Consider the following 17823-nt stretch of genomic DNA (forward strand, 5'->3'; position numbering starts at 1 on the left):
TCTCACAAACCAGTTGCTTCCAAATAAAGAGCAAACACGAGGAAATCTACAGATGTTGGAAATTCAAACAACAACACACACAAAATGCTGGTGGAACACAGCAGGCCAGGCAGCATCTATAGGGAGAAGCGCTGTTGACATTTCCGGCCGAGACCCTTCTGACCCAGTCCTGACGAAGGGTCTCGGCCGGAAACGTCGACAGCGCTTCTCTCTATTGATGCTGCCTGGCCTGCTGTGTTCCACCAGCATTTTGTGTGTGCTGTTGCTTCCAAATAAAACCACATATAACTTTGCAACTGTTTATCCTGGACTTGAAAAATTATTGCATCTGCACTGAATACAGAGTTGCTACCTTTACTAGCAGTTACAAAGTTTCTCAGTTTATCGAGTTCCCTGCCTTGGTATATTTTGCAACACATGAAAATTATGTTTGCTTTCCTGCTTTGAGGGTCCAGATGAAAGTCAAGACCTATTCTGCAAGCCACCTCCAGAGTAAAAGACTTGAAGTTAGAATGGAAATGGAAGACTGATGATAGAATTTTCTCATTGAGTCATAGATAGAGTCATTGAATCATACAGTGCAGAAACAGGCCATTCCGCCCATCACATTCACACCAGCCATTTTACCCATCTACATTAATCCTATTTGCACTCATTAAGTTCATATCCTCCTAAACCTCCCATTTTCAAGTGCCATTTTATTCCTGCAGCATTTTGCGTGTGTTGCTAAACGACTATTAAATGTTTTTGATAGACTAAGGGAAGTACAACTGTGGGATATAGTTAGTTTACAGTATTATGGCTAGCGTGCCTAAGACCTTTGCACAGTATTGTATTTGTCAAAATGGATTAGAGGGTGTGTCAGTGAATCTGGCGGGAGCAAAGGATGTTGGGAATGGTGAGGGTAGAGCACCATGGGAGGGCTGTGGGACAGGTCACAGAGAAGGAAAGCCAGAGATGGTGTGGGTGCAGACACACCCAGCCCTGAGACTCCAGGCAAAGATATTTGATTCCAAACAATTAGTTTATTGATCATTACACAATGTCTCTCTGGTGTTTCCTGTTCCCTCCTCTCTCCCAAACCCATGATTCCCCTCTCCCTGCCCCCTTGCCACTCTCAGTCCACAATAGAGATGCATATCCGAATCAGGTTTATCATCACTCACATTGGTCATGAAATTTAATTTTTTTGTGGCAGCAGTACAGTGCAATACATAAAGTTACTACAGTGCTGTGCAAAAGTCTTAGGCACCCTAAAGAACTCAGATGAAACTGTTTTGAATGATTGGAATAGCAAGTTTGCAGGTGTCACAGGGATGAGATGGCATTGTGAAGGTGGGGGGCCATCAATGACATCACCTGTCAGTCTGAACATGTGACCATACTTGAGAGACATCAGTTAGCAGAACCCACGGAAATTCTACCAAGGAATAGTAATGTCATATTTAGAAGCTTGTAATTTTCTGGAATTAAACAAGAGAAAATCTGCAGATGCTGGAAATCCAAGCAACACACACAAAATGCTGGAGGAACTCAACAGGCCAGGCAGCATCAATGGAAAAGAATACCGGTACATTCAATGTTTTGGGCCGAGACCCTCCATCAGGACTGGGGAGAAAAGATGAAGAATCAGAGTAAGTAAGTGGGGGGGAGGGGAGGAAGAAACACAAGGTGGTGAAACCGGGAGGGCTGAAGTAACGAGCTGGGAAGTTCATTAGTGAAAGAGATACTGGAGAAGGGGGAGTCTGATAGGAGAGGACAGAAGGCCATGGAAGAGAGAAAAGGGGGGAGATGGGCAGGTAAGGAAATAAGGTGAGAGAAAGAAATGGGAATGGGGAATGGTGAAGGGGGGACATTACTGGAGGTTCGAGAAATCAACGTTCATGCCATCAGTTTGGAGGCTACCCAGATGGAATATAAGGTGTTGTTCTTCCAACCTGAGTGTGGCCTCATCAGAACAGTAGAGGAGGCAGTGGACAGTCGGAATGGGAATGGGAAGCAGAATTAAAATAGGTGGCCACTGGGAGATTTTCCAATAGACTGTGATTAATTATCGCACAAAAGAAGTTGAAAAGTTGAAACTGATTCCTGTATCTGTAATACCATAAAGACACTACCAAACATTGACAGATCTTGACTGAGTGGATTTGGAGATGTTTCTAGTAGTGGGGAAGTCTAGGACAAGAGGGCATGGCATCATAACATAAGGTTGTTCCTTTAGAATAGAGATGAGGAATAGTTGCATTCTGTCTGTATTTCTTTACTTTTTTATTGTTTGCACGATTTCTTTTTTTTGTCGCACATTGGGTCTTTGTTATGTGGGGTTTTCATGGATTCAACTGTGTATCTTTGTTTTGTGGCTGCCTGCAAGAAGCATATGGTACATTGGCCTTCATCAATCGTTGAAATAATTTTAGGAGCCAAGAGGTAATGTTGCAGCTATATAGGAGTGACAGAGGATGAGAGGTGACCTGATAAGGATGTATAAGTTGATGAAAGGCATAGATCATGTGGATAGTCAGAGGTCTTTTCCCAGGGTTGAAATGGCTAGCATAAGAGGGCACAGGTTTAAGGTGCTTGGAAGTAGGTACAGAGGAGATGTCAGGGGTAAGTTTTTTACACAGAGAGTGGTGAGTCCGTGGTACAGGCTGCCAGCAACGGTGGTGGAGGCGGATACAATAGAGTCTTTTATGAGACTCCTGGACAGGTACATGGAGATCAGAAAAATAAAGGGCCATGATTAACCCTAGGTAATTTCTAAGGTAAGGACATGTTCGGCACAGCTTTGTGGGCCAAAGGGTCTGTATTGTGCTGTAAGTTTTCTATGTTTCTAAGATGAATCTCAAGGTTGTGTACAGGTAACATACTTTGAACTTTGATACCTTTAGCCAGAGAATGGTGAATCTGTGGAATTAATTGTCACAGACAAGTATAAAGGTCAAGTACTTGCACATGTTTAAAGTGGAAGTTGATATATATGTTCTTGATTGGTAACTGTTCAAGTTTACGTGGAGAAGGCAAGAAAATGTGGTTGAGAGGGAAAAATAAATCAGCCACAATATAATAGCAGACCACGCTCGATCAGCTGTATGACCTAATTCTGCTCCTATAGCCTCTCCACTCTCAGTTCTCATGCAAGGTTTCAACCCAAAATGTCAACAGTTACTTTCCCGCACAGATGCTGCTCAACGTGTTGAGTTCACCAACAGATTGTTTGTGAATCCGCATTCCAGCATCTGCACTTTCTTGTGCCTCTCTTGTAATTTTTGAACATCTCTATAAATTCCTGCCTGTTGTTTGAATGAACAGAAGCCGTTCAGTTTCTCCTGATAATTTAAACACTGAGCCCAAAGTGATCTGGATACCGTGGCCATTTCACAGTTTCCTGCTCGCACACATGAAGATATATATTGTCTTTGAATGTAACTGAGTGCAAGGATGTGATAAGAACTCCTCCAACTGTGTTCAGATGTCAGGGAGCTTCCCCTCTCCACATATTATCTACCGCTCTGCCTTACGTCATTGGCCACTTATTGGTTACTGCAGATTATAAATTATTTACAAGTTACATTGAACACAGCCTAAAGTGGTGCTGTAATGACCTTTTCAGATGAGTTGAATTATAATATGAATCTATTTTGTTATTAACATGGCAATTTTAAAACAATGTCTAATATATTATTAGGTATTATAGATACTTAGAAAGATGAACTTGGCACTAAGGTAACGTATTAGCTATTAATTTAGTGAACACAAGCTTTGGTTTTTTATGTTGTTACATTTTGCATTTTGGGGAGACAGAGAAAGTTATCTATTGTGCAAATGATAGATGAAGGAATATTTTTCTGTATCTGGACTAATTTAAAGAGGCACTTTCTAAAGGCCTTTTATTTTGATGCTTTGCCCTTTGTTGCTAGGCTCTCCCACTACTGGAAACCTCCTCTCTGTCCAGTCCACTCCATCTAGCCTTCCAAAGTTCAATAGATTTTAATGTGATCCCTTCTCATTCTTCTAAACACCAGTGAATACAGACCCCGTGTCTTATGAGCCTGATTGAATTATTTGAAGAGGTAACAAAACACATTGATGAAGGTAGAGCAGTGGATGTAGTGTATGTGGATTTTATTAAGGTATTTGATAAGCTTCCTCATGCAAGGCTCATTCAGAAAGTAATGAGGCTTGGGATCCAAGGAGACCTTACTTTGTGGATCCAGAATTGGCTTGCCCACAAAAGGCAAATGGTGGTTGTAGATGGTTCGTATTCTGCATGGAGGGCAGTAACCAGTGGTGTTCTGCAGGGATTTTGTGATTCTTATAAACGACCTGGATGAGGAATTAGAAGGGTGGTTTGGTAATTTTGCTGATGACACAAAAGTTGGGGTTGTTGTGGATAGTCTGGAGGGTTGTCAAAGGTTATAGAGGGACATCGATAGGATGCAGAACTGGGCTGTGAAGTGGCAGATAGAGTTCAACCCAGATAAGTCTGAGGTAGTTCATTTCAGTAGGTCAACTTTGAAGACAGAATATAATGTTAATGGTAAGACTCCTGGCAGTGTGGAAAATCAGTGAGACCTTGGGGTCCATGTCCATAGAATATTCAAAACTGTGTGTGTAGGTTGACAGTGTTATTAAGAAGGCATATGGTGTGATAGGCTTCATCATCCGTGGGATTGTGTTCCAGAGCCATGAGGCTATATAAGACCTTAGTTAGACCCTGCTTGCAGTACTTTGTTTAGTTCTGGTTACCTCACTACAGAAAGGATGTGGATACTATAGAGAGAGTGCAGAGGAGATTTACAAGGATGTTGCCTGGATTGGGGAGCATGCCTTATGAGAATAGGTTGGGTGAACTCGGCCTTTTCTCCTTGGAGCGTTAGAGGATGAGAGGTGACCTGATAGAGGTGTATAAGGTGATGAGAGGCATTGATCGTGTGGATAGTCAGAGGCTTTTTCCCAGGGCTGATATGGCTAATACGAGGGGGCATAGTTTTAAGGTGCTTGGTAGTAGGTACAGAGGAGATGTTGGGGCAATTTTTTCCACACAGAGTGGTGGGTGTGTGGAATGCACTGCCAGAGACAGTGGTAGAGGCGGATACACTAGGGTCTTGTAAAAACTCTCAGATAGCTACCTGGAGCTTGGAAAAATAGGGGGCGATGTGGTAGGGTAATGCTAGGCAGCTTTTAGAGTAGGTTACATGGTTGGCACAACATTGTGGGTGAAGGGCTTTTAATGGGCTGTAGATTTCTAATTTTCTACGATTCTATCATTCAGAGCTACCAAGCATTCCTCGTGTGTTAACCTTTTCAATCCTGGGATCATTCTCATAAAACCAGACCATCCTTCCCAAAAGAGAACACGAATAGCCAGAAGAGAAGAGTGGTGAGTCAGAGGCCAGAGTTGAGTGGAGTATTGAAAAATAAAGTAGGAAGATAGGGTCAGGAGGGGGTGGGGTGGGAGAAGGTGGGGACAGCTTCTGATGGGTGATAAGTAGGAACACAAAAGGTTTCCAGTGCATGAATATGGTAAGCAGGTGAAAATGAGAGCCATCATGGGGGGAGGTGAATGGTAAGTGGAAGCTTAGAGTGGAACAGATGGAGGAGGGGGTGGAGCTGGTGGGTGAAATGGGTGGAGGGAAATATGAGGGAGATGATAATGGGAGGCTGATGGGCTGTGGGATGGGGAAACAAAAATGGGGATTAAGGTCAACTGGAATAGGAGAGAGATAGGAGAAAGAAAAAAAACGAACAGAGAACGATGGGGGGAGGAAGAGGGAGAAAAGAGACAGAGTAGGAAAGGGGAAATTGAATTTACATGCTGGTAGGTCTGGGATGGCCACTAAAGAGAATCAGAATCAGGTCGGCATATGTCGTGAAATTTGCTAAGTTAATGGCAGCAGTACAATGAAATACATGTTGTGTACTTAGATCTTCAGAAGGACTTTGACAAGGTTGCCTAAAAAACCATGAGCCCATGGTATTACAGGAAAGACTCTAGCACGAATAAAGTAGTAAACAAGAGAACATCTGCAGATGCTGGAATCCGAAGGAACACACACAAGATGCTGGAGGAACTCAGCAGGCTAGGCGGCATCTCAGGCTGAAAACCTTCAGCAGGACTTGAAACCATCAACTGTACTTTTTTTCCATAGATGCTGCCTGGCCTTCTGAGTTCCTCCAACATTCTGGATAAAACAGTGGCTGATTGACAGGAGGCAAAAAAGTGGGAATAAAGGAAGCCTTTTCTGCTTGGCTGCAGGTTTAAAAGCCTGATGGTTGAGGGGTAACTGTTTCTGAACTTAGTGGGGTGAGTCCTGGAACATTTAACATGTCTATATGGATTTATCTTAAACACAGGAATGCCATAAAATTGCTCTTGTAACTCTGTTATTCATTGAAACCTGAGAAACTGTATTGCAGGAGGACGACAATCATCTTTCCAGCTATGTTATTGCTTGTTCCTTTTTTGGGATTATGTTTCAATTCTGTAATTTTAAATGTTAAATTTATTTAATTTACACTCTTGTAGATGAGCGTGTGCCTAAGGAAACTTACTGTACAGTCTCAAACCAAAAGCTGTGGATGAACCCAGGAGGTTCATCTTCCCCACGTCCTCTCGATCAAGGCCCTACAAGGAGAAGTCCTGTTTTTTTTTGACATTTTTGTTTGCCAGGTCTGATGAAGTAAGTTGCTGAAAAGAGTTTATTGGTCCGATTAGTGTATAAAGTCCACAGGCATGTAGAAACATGGTGGGACACAGCCATCCATTGTTTTTCACTGTAGTTTCACAACACAGGAATGTTGTTCTCACAGGAGCTGATTCCACTTTGGACTGTTTAAATTGTTCAAGAGAGCTACTGCTGAACTGCAAGTTCCTTTCACAGAAACACAGACTTTAAACCTACTGGAAGTCCACCCACCGTTTCTGCATCCACGTTTCAAATTACAGTATAATTAGGAGAGAGGTAAGTGATTTAGCATTTAGATTACAAAGAAATGTCAAAATTAGTTGAAATAGGTTTTAAAATTGTGCTGTTTTACCAAATTTAAATTATAAATCAGAGACGATCCAAGCCCAGTTGCTCTCTCACAAACACCAAATCTTGCCTGAAGCGACACAGTGCGTGATTGTATATTTCTATTCGGAGATACAGCATGGTAACGGGGAGCCAGTTCCACCTATTACGAATGATGAACAACTCTGATGGGCAGAAGGGTACAGAATCGCCAAAGCCCCCCCCCCCTTTGGAGAATCACAAATCGCTACTATTTCGATGCTGTTATCAAGGAAGTCAGAGAGACAAGAGGGACTCTGCCAGGGCAGTTGTTATTGATAACAGCTCATAAAAATTAATGAGAGAGAGGCAACTCAGAGATACACAAAGTGGAATGTCTCCTACCAACAAAAGTGAGCGGAACCACTGATTACTGCTATTGTCTTGTGGAGAAGGTTTGTGTACTTGGTACTGTTCTATTCATTGAAACCCCTCAGGGGACAACCAGAGTGGGCTGGGTTTGATGGGTTACATCACCCTAACCTGATTGACACCTGAGACCCCGTGAGTGGGGATAAAAGTAAGGTCTGGGGTAACACCCCTCAGATGCACCAGGAGAAACACTACAAGACCGGTGGGGGCTTGTGTGTGTCCACCCTTGCCTGGGTGATGAGTCCACCACGGAAGAACAGTCTAGCTAAAGGACGGAGGGGTCATAAGTGAATGGCCACAACAACAACGCATCAATGGATCAAGATCGTAAAGGAAAGATGGCAAGTCAATAGCTGCTACTGTTCTCTCTCTCTCTCTCTCTCTCTCTCTCTCTCTCTCTCTCCCCCCCCCAACAATTGCAACACAGCGATCAACAACTACTGCAGTCTGCACGAATTGAACTGAACTTTATATTTCTATCTGACAATTCATTATCCCCTAGACAACGATCGAGCTTGTTTCTTATTGATTATTATTATACCCGCACTTTTAGGTTTAGTATTGATGACGTATATTATCTGTATATTTGCACTGATATTATTTTTGTGTATTTTTACTAATAAATACTGTTGAAAATAGTATCACCAGACTCCAAAGGACACTTCTATCTTTGCTGGTAAGACACCCAGTTACGGGGTTTGTAACACACCCACATGACCAATTACCCTACTAACCCATATGCCTTCGGACTGTGGAAGGAAACTGAAGCGCCCAGAGGAAACCAGCACGGTCACGAGGAAACTGTATGAACTCCTTACAGTCTGTGGTAGGAATTGAACCCAGTTCACTGGTGCTGTAATAGTCTTACACTAACCACAATGAAATAGGCATAAACTGAAGACTGAGAAGTGTATAAACAAAAGTACAGACCAATGCTTCACTTGGTTCTGCCATTTCCTTCCGCGTCTTGGCACTCGTTCCCTTTATCCATTGTTCTAATCCTTTCCTCCAAAGCAGAAAAAGTGCTTTGAAAATCACCTCTCTTAATAACTAACATGGGGAATGTGGTAATTTCCATCCTCAGGGAAATACAAATACTGTACTTTTTCTGGATCTTTTCCCTCTAAAAACATGGTGTTCGCAATTATTCTGCAGTCAGGAAATGAAGCATTGCATAATTATGGATGGTTTACAATGGTTAAAAGTAAGTTTTCAGGAAATCGAACCCATTGAGAATTTTTTGATACTTTAGTCCTTTGAAACCAGTTCTGATGGTGATCCATTGAAACTATGCAAATTATACAGGGGAAGACAATAGATGGATGTCTCTGTTAATTGGCGGTCATTGACAAGTTCAGGATGTGATCAGGGAAGGCATTAATAACAACAATACTAACATTTATAGAGTACTTTTCTTACAGACAAGGTAGTTCAAGGTGCTTTGCAATGGGATTAAGCGCAACCATGAACAAAAAAGAAAAAATAATGTTAGTTAAAAGCAAATTAAAATAAATTGGTTTTGAGCTGGTGTTTAAAAATGTCAACTGACTGCATCCCTTATAGTTTTAGATACTGAATTCCACAGTTTAGGAGTGTCTTTGAAAAAAACTGAACTGCCAATTATCTTTTGAGGGAGACTGTTGAAGTGGCTGTCTCCCCTATTGACACAGTGTTAAAAATGTTCGCCTACCACACTGCACAGATCAAGAGAGGTCTGGTTTATCACGTAATATTCTCTCTGTTTGTATATTCAGAGAGTCATTCCTCAACACTACAAAAGAGGTATTTTCTGGGTGTTTGGAATTTGTGCTCAGAGGTTTTCAGACCAGCCACTCATACTCGAATTTTCAAAACGGTTCAACTATTTGGGATATGCTCCCATTGTAAATGTGTAATTCTGCAAAGTTACCTGTCTATATTCAAAATGTTAAAGTTGACGAAGAGATCATAGCAATGAAAATGTCAGTTGATCGCTTATTATGTCAACACTAGAGAGTCTGCAGATGCTGGAAATCCCGGGCAACACACAAAATATTGGAAGGGCTCAGCAAGTCAGGCAGCATCTATGGAGAGGACTAAACAGTCAACGTTTTAGGCCGAGACCTTTCATGAAAGGCTGACTCTTCTGGAAAGGACGAGGGACGAAGCTAGAATACGGTGGGGGGAGGGGAGGGTTATAAACTGGCAAGTGTCAGGTGAAGTAAGATTTGGTAAGATGGAAGCACACTCCGTCACAGTGGCCTTTCTGGATCCAAACAAAGGTGCAATTGTTCATCCTTTATGTCTTTTTTACGATCACAAAGTACTGCTTGGTATTAAGCACATCAAGTACTCAGGATTTCCTCACTAGCGATTTGCTTGATTGCAGTGGAGCTGCTCTTTGCACACCAGGCATCAGAGGCAGTACGCGGTCCAACGGACAGGTCAGATTATTATCTTGGATGTTTTTCTTGTGATTGCAAGACCCTGTCGGACGTTGGTGTTGTCGAATACTGCAAGTCTGGCTCACTGGATCACTGGGGAGACTGATGGCGGAGAGGTTGTATGGCCTTGGTTGCTGCACGAACCAGGCCCTCATGCAGCCAGGTCGCCTGTTGCAGCTGCTCGGAGGAGGAGGTGGCGAGGCAGAGGGGGAGAGAGCTGGAGTCTGTGCTAGGTTGGGGGCTGGGCCCTGCTGGTATGTTTTGTAACTCCAAAAAATTAATGTTAATTGACATCAAAACAAGGAGCCAGGAGATAAACGAGTCTAACTTTGTTCTTACTTTAAGTGAGGTGTGAATGTATGACATATTACCCAGAATGAATTATTTAAACAAACAAGAATGCTTAATCAAATGATATAGATACAAACGTCACTCAAATAGTACTCAAACATTTCTGAAATATTAAATGTGCAACTCTTCTCCCTGCTTACCTATAAATGCCAATCAATATACAATCAATCACAACTTATACAGTACATATGTATAGAGTGTATTGTTTAATGTACCATTACTATTATATAGACATCCATAACATAGTAAATTTTAAATTGTCCCTTTCAGGTCTAAAGGTTTAATCACTGTGGAGGATTTCTTACGCTTGTGGGATAGTGTCTTTCCTGACAAGGGGAGGGGGCCACTCTGCTTGGCGGGTGAGACTTGTGCCTGTGAAACTATCTCAGCTTCTGGAGCCTCCTCTGCAGCGATTGTACCAGTTGACTATGGGCCTGCAGGAAGTGGTCGTGACAGCTCTCAATCCCTTTCTTCTGGACATGTTGGCATCCCGAACAGTGCGTGGCGAGCTTCATTGGACGATGTGGATCATAATGTGTGAGGACAGCGTCTGACATCATCACTTATTTTACCATTTTGAAAGCCACCTCACACTGCTTTGTCCAGTGCCATTTCTTTCTGATCTGTAGTAACGAGTTCAAGGGGTGGAACACAGCAGACAGGTTTGGCAGAAACCTGTTCTAGTAATTGAAAAATCCTAAAAAGGACCACAACCGTGACACATCCTTTGGCCTTGGGGCGTCCACCTCAGCACACTTGCGTAATCAATGCGTATCAATGGTGTGATCACAGTAGGTGATGCTTAGTTTAAAGAATTCACACTTGATGCATCATGCTCTGAGCCTGTAACCTTATAATCTTTTTTAATATTCTCTTGAGATTTTGGAGATGTTCCTTGACATCCTTACTGGTAAGAATAATCTCATCCAGGTAACATTGAGTGCCTAGACAGCCTTATAACAGCTGATCCATAGCTTTCTGCCAGAGTGCAGGCATGAATGCTACTCCAAAAATAAGCCTATTATATTGATAAAGCCCTTTGTGAGGAACACGTTGGACTCTTCTTCCATCTCCATCTGTCGGTAGGCCTCAGCTAAGTGCTTTGCTGAAGTGTTTCCCTCCAGAAAGATTTGCAGAGATATATCCTCTATCCTGGGCAGAGGGTATTAATCTGCTTTCTGTACTGGGTCGATGATGTCCTTAAAATCACCACTGATCTTCTTGGCCCATTCTTCTTGGCTGCTGGGACCACTGATGTTGCCCATGGGCTCCACTCAAACTTGGAAATATTCCTTCAGCCTCCATGTGGGTCTAGCTTGATGGCTACTTTATCGTAGACGGTATAAAGAACCAGATGGGCTTTGCAAAGCTTGGGCGTGGCGTTTTCATTTGACACTATTTTACCCTTGATATGTTTGAGCTTTCCAATGCCATCCTTGAACACTGCTGTGGCATCAACCAGTAACTTTCTTAATTCACTTTCAGTTGACTCTATCAGAGGGAACATGGCATGTAAATGATGGATAGATCTCCAATTGAGTTGTAGTTGTCTCAATCACAACCCCACAGTGATGGCCCTCCTGTTTTTACCACATACAAGCCGAATGCGGCTTCTTGGCTGTTGTATTTCACGGTTATGAATGCCATTCTCACAGGAGTCATCTTTTCTACGGTATGTTCTTAGTTGGATATCTGCAAGCTTCAGTCCAATATCTTTGAAATGCCACTTAAACTCATTTTGTGGAATGACTGAAACAGCCAAGCCAGTGTACAATTTCATTTAATTAATTTAATTGATCTGGTGTAAGCCATATTGCTTGTCTCTGGTTAGTTTTTACATTGTAAATCTCATAAGTCATGTCACTTTCAATATTAGACATTGCCACATCGTTCAGGCACACTTTCATTGCTGTCTGGAACTCAATCATGTCTCCGTCTGCTGTTTCCATTGATACAGCTACTTCATCTGCTCTTTTAACTGTAAGTTGTGCTTTAGTAGGAGCCATTTCTGAAATTTTTTCAGTAAGATTCCACAAACTAAATGATCTCTCAGTGGATCATTAAGCCTATTACTGAGAGTCTCTTCGATACAGCCACGTATGCTGAAATGGACTCCCCTTCCTTTGAATTCTGCTTATGAAATCGATAACATTCTGCAATTAACAATGGTTTTAATTCTATATGCTTACTTTAACAATATCAGCAAAGTACATTTCAGCTGGTTTGGTAGGAGCAGTTAAACTCGTAAGCATGCCTCCAATGCACTCAGCAAAACTGGTCTGTACTTTGTAGTGGCTAATTCATTTGCTTCAAAATACTGCTCAATCTATTCAGTAAACAAAATCCAGTTATCTCTTATGCATTCAAACACGTGTAACCCCCTGGGTCACCTCAGGCTCGCTCAGCTCATTCTCGTCTAGGGGGAGCAACCTTCGGCCCCGCCAAACTGGGTAATCAGCTGGTGTGGATGCTGTGTGATGTCCCCGCCTCGCCAAAAAACAGACAGTACACCATAAGCGATTAAATGAGTACAATTTATAAAGGTTACTATAACTAAGTGATTAATAACGATACAGTATATATGAAGAGAAAAAATAAAGAAAAGGCGCCAAACTTATCAAAGTCCAAACCACTTCATGCACAACCGTTGGAGCTCAATTACTGAAGTCTTCTGGCCACCATTCGATTCCCTCCGAACTCCTCGAATCGCAGCTCAGGACCCTCCGAGTGGTCAACCAAGCACATCTAGCTTCATCCCCGCCCCCTCCTCGGAGTACCTCCTGGCCTCGGACCCCCGCTTGGGGTCCGTTCCTCACCCAGCTTACAGCATTGCGTCCTCTCTCTCAACCCCCTCACGCCGATCTCCCCAAAAGCCCGTCAACAAAAGCTTACAGACTCAGAAGAAAGAACATTAATCCCCATTTGGTTTACAAAGGAATACAATTCTCCCAGCACTCTCTCACAACAAAGAAGCATTCCTGCTAGTTAACAAAACAAAAGAAGCCCTTTTGATTACATACACAGTAACAAAGAAAAAAGAAAGAAACCCCTTTACACAGGTCCATCTTTCCTAAGCAGCCAGCCAGCTGTTCTTTTTTTAAAATTTGTGGATATTATCACCCAATACTCAGTTTATTAACCTGTTCTTCCATTTTCTGCCTTTTCCTAACTTGAAGGACTTTCTGCCCTTGCAAAGAAAAGATCGTGATATTACTTAAAATTGACTGTTTCTCACCATACTTTTAAAAAAACTTGCACGTTTCATTGCGCTTCAGCAGATAGGTAGTCACCTTGGGTTCATTTAGAACTTTCTTGTTACCACTGTTATGTTTTGTAACCCAAAGCATGAAAACTACCTAAACACATCTAACTTCATTTTTACTGTAAGCAAGGGGCATACGTATAATGCGGTAGTGTAGCATTGGCTACAGCAGCGCTGCAATAAACAACACGGAGTTGGTCAGCTGCAGTTGCAAAACAGATTTATTCAAACTTCGCGGCCTCGCTTTAAAGCCTTCCTGATCCTGCCCTCCCCAGGCGGGAATACTGTAGGGGGCGCGTATTCACAGTCCTGTCCCGCACGTGGGTTTTTCCCCTTGCTGGTGAAGCAGACTTGGCACCCTCTTTGCCGGCGTGCACCACTTTGTGAGCTGGTTCGAGTGTGCTGGGAAGTGGGTCGCCACATAACCACCCCCCCAGAACTGGCGATACACCCCCCCCCAATGTCCACAGTCTGGGTCGGACTCTGTTTGGGAGGTCTGCCTCTGTGCCACGGTGCCGGAATCTCGACCGGCTGCGCCACGTTCTCATGGGCCGGTTTGAGTTGGTCCACTGTGAAAACCTCCTCTTTCCCCCCCAATGTCCAGCACGAATGTGGACCCGTTGTTTCTGATCACCATAAACAGCCCCTCGTAGGGCCACTGTAGCGGTGCCCGATGTCCGACCCATTGTACAAAAACGAACTTACATTTTTGCAGGTCTTTGGGTACGCAGGTCGGGTTCTGCCCATGCTGCAAAGTGGGTATGGGGGCCAGGTTACCGAGCCTCTCACGTAGTCTGCCCAGGACTGCTGCGGGTTCTTCCTCTTGCCCCCTTGGGGCTGATATGAACTCCCCTGGGACGACCAGTGGTGCGCCGTACACCAACTCAGTCGACGACGTGTGCAGATCTTCTTTGGGTGCCGTGCGGATTCCGAGCAGGACCCTGGAAAGCTCGTCCACCTAGTTAGACCCTTTGAGGCGGGCCATGAGAGCCGACTTCAGGTGACGGTGGAAACGCTCCACCAGGCCGTTCGACTGTGGGTGGTAGGCAGTTGTGTAGTGCAGCTGTGTCCCCAAAAGGCTGGCCATAGCTGACCACAGGCTGGAGGTGAAATGGGTGCCTCTGTCGGAGGTAATGTGGGCCGGTACACCAAAGCAAGATACCCAGGTGGCAATCAGTGCTTGGGTGCAAGATTTGGAGGTGGTGTCGGTGAGCGGGACCGCCTCTGGTCATCTTGTGAACTGGTCCTCGATACTCAGGAGGTGCTGTGCTCCTTGCAACACTGGCAGGGAGCCCATGATATCCACATGAATGTGGTCGAAACGCCGGTGGGTGGGGTGGAACTGCTGCAGCAGAGCTTTGGTGTGCCGCTGCACCTTGGCTGCCTGGCAGTGCATGCACGTTTTAGCCCATTCACTGACCTGCTTGCGGAGTCCGTGCCAAACGAACCTGTTGGCTACCATCCGGACGGTTGTCCGGATGGAGGGGTGCGCTAAGTTGTGAATGGAGTTGAAAATGCGCCGCCGCCAGGCTGCCGGGACGACAGGGCAGGGTTGGCCGATGGTGACGTCACAGAGTAGGGTACTCTCACCTGGGCCTACGGGGAGGTCCTGGAGCTGCAAACCGGAGACTGCAGTCCTGTAACTAGGGATCTCCTTGTCAGCCTGCTGCGCCTCCGCCAGTGCTTCATTGTCTACCCCCGGGACAGGGCTTGGATCTTAGGGCAGGAGAGGGCGTCCGCCACAACATTGTTCTTTCCCGAGACATGCCAGACATCCGTCGTGTACTCGGAGATGTAGGAGAGATGTCATTGCTGGCGGGATGACCAGGGGTCGGATGCTTTCATGAACGCAAAGGTAAGCGGTTTGTGGTCCGTGCACGCGGTGAAGGGCCTACCTTCTAGGAAGTACCTGAAATGCCGGATTGCCAGGTATAGCGCCAACAGTTCCCGGTCGAAAGCACTGTATTTGAGCTCGGGTGGTCGCAGGTGTTTGCTGAAGAACGCCAGGGGTTGCCAGCGACCTTCGGTGAGTTGCTCCAGCACCCCACCGACTGCCGTGTTAGATGCGTCCACTGTGAGGGCGGTAGGGGTGTCCATTCTGGGGTGCACCAGCATCGTGGCATTTGCTAAGGCTTCTTTGGTTTTAATGAAAGCGGCGGCGGACTCCTCGTCCCAGGTAATGTCCTTGCCCTTACCCGACATCAGGGTGAAAAGGGGGCACGTGATTCGGGCAGCTGAAGGGAGGAAGCAGTGGTAGAAATTTACCATACTCACGAATTCCTGAAGGCCTTTGATTGTGTTGGGTCGGGGGAAATGGCGGATCGTATCTACCTTAGTGGGCAGAGGGGTTGGCCCGTCTTTGGTTATCCTGTGGCTCAGGAAGTCGATGGTGTCGAGCCTGAACTGGCATTTGGCTGGGCTGATTGTCAAGCTGTATTCACTCAGTCGGGCGTAGAGTTGGCAGAGGTGGGATAGATGCTCCTGACGACCGCTGCTGACTATGAGGATATCGTCCAAATAGATGAAAATGAAGTCCAGGTCGCGTCCCACTGCGTCCATTAACTGCTGAAACATCTGTGCGGCATTCTTTAGGCCGAACGGTATGTGGAGGAACTTGAAAAGGCCAAAAGGAGTGATGAGTGCCATTTTGGGGACGTCGTTCGGATGCATCGGGATTTGATGGTATCCCTGGACGAGGTCTACCTTGGAGAAGATCCGTGCACCGTGCAGGTTTGCTGCAAAGTCCTGAATGTGCGGCACAGGGTAGCAGTCTGATGTGGTAGCCTCGTTCAGCCTGCGGTAGTCGCTGCATGGTCTCCAGCCCCCTGTTGCTTTGAGCACCATGTGCAGGAGGGAGGCCCATGGGCTGTCGGACCGCCGGATGATCCCCAATTCCTCCATCCTCTTGAACTCCTCCTTCGCCAAGGAGCTTGTCCGGGGGAAGCCTTCGAGCGCGGGCGTGGAGGGGTGGTTGCTGTGTCAGGATGTGGTGCTGTACGCCGTGTCTGGGCATGGCTGCCGTGAACTGTGGTGCCAGAACCGATGGGAAATCCGCCAGGACTCTGGTGAAGTCGTGTTCGAAAGTGTGATGGAGGCTAGATGTGGGGCTGGCAACTGGGCTTCACCCAGGGAGAACGTTTGAAAGGTCTCGGCGTGGACCAGTCTCTTCCTGGGCAGGTCGACCAGTAGGCTGTGAGCCTGCAAAAAATCCGCGCCCAGAAGCGGTTGGGCTACGGCGGCCAGTGTGAAGTCCCACGTGAACTGGCTGGAGCCGAACTGTAGCCGCACCATACGGGTGCCGTAGGTTCTTACTGTGTTGCCGTTCACGGCCCTCTGGGTGGGACCCGGTTCTCTGTTGCGGGTGTTGTAACTCGTCGGAGGTAAGACGCTGATCTTGGCTCTGGTGTTGACCAAAAAGCGGCGTCCTGACCGCTTGTCCCACACATACAGGAGGCTATCCCGATGGCCAGCCGCTGTAGCCATCAGTGGCGGCTGGCCCTGGCGTTTCCCGGGAACTTGTAGGGTGGGCTTCTGCGCCCCACCGCTGCTGGTAGAAGCACCATTGTTTGTTGGCCTCCTCACCCCTGCCTCTGGGGTTAGCGGACTCTGCGGCCTGGTCTGGTTTGCTGCTGGGAGCGTGGCCTAGTGATCTGTGCGACGGATGCCCCACTCTCCTTCTTGGCATTCCACAGCATGTCCGCCCGGGCGGCCACCATCCAGGAGTTGCTGAAATCCGCGTCGGACAGCAGCAGGCGTATGTCCTCGGGCAGCTGCTCCAGGAATGCCTGCTCAAACATGAGGCAGGACTTGTGACCTCTGGCCAGGGAGAGCATCTTGTTCATCAAAGCCGACGGTGGCCTGTCTCCCAAACCATCCAGGTGCAGTAAGCGGGCAGCTCACTCGCGCCGTGAGAGCAAGGCCTTGAATTCTGTGTATTTGCCGTCCGCTGGGGGCAACTGTATGAACTCCTCAACCTGGGCCGTTGTTTCCTGGTCGAGGGAGCTCACCACGTAGTAGTAACGTGTGTCCTCCGAGGTTATCTGCCGAATGTGGAATTGGGCTTCTGCTTGCTGGAACCATAGGTGAGGTCGCAGCATCCAGAAGCTTGGCAGTTTTAACGAAACTACATGAACAGATGCGGCGTCGTTCATCTCCGGTCCAAACATCGTTTGGGCCGTCGGGGTCACCAATTGTAGCATTGGCTACACGCAGTGCTGCAATAAACGACACAGAGTCGGTGAGCTGCAGTTGCAAAAGAGATTTATTCAAACTTCGCGGCCTCGCTTTAAAGCCTTCCTGATCCTGCCCTCCCCAGGCGGGAATACAATAGGGGGCGCGTATTCACAGTCCCGTCCCACACGTG

The 17823-nt window shown here is 45.9% G+C and overlaps 1 long non-coding RNA gene across 1 annotated transcript in view; it reads left to right on the forward strand.

Moving 5' to 3' along the window:
• Positions 1-6532: 6532 nt before the first annotated feature.
• LOC132407650 (uncharacterized) overlaps positions 6533-17823 on the forward strand; it is a 38745-nt gene continuing 27454 nt past the window's right edge. The window contains exon 1 of the long non-coding RNA XR_009516554.1: positions 6533-6962. This is a non-coding gene — a long non-coding RNA (uncharacterized LOC132407650). The remainder of the gene's footprint in view (positions 6963-17823) is intronic.

Source organism: Hypanus sabinus, chromosome 2 (assembly GCF_030144855.1).
Source record: "Hypanus sabinus isolate sHypSab1 chromosome 2, sHypSab1.hap1, whole genome shotgun sequence".
NCBI lineage: Eukaryota > Metazoa > Chordata > Chondrichthyes > Myliobatiformes > Dasyatidae > Hypanus > Hypanus sabinus.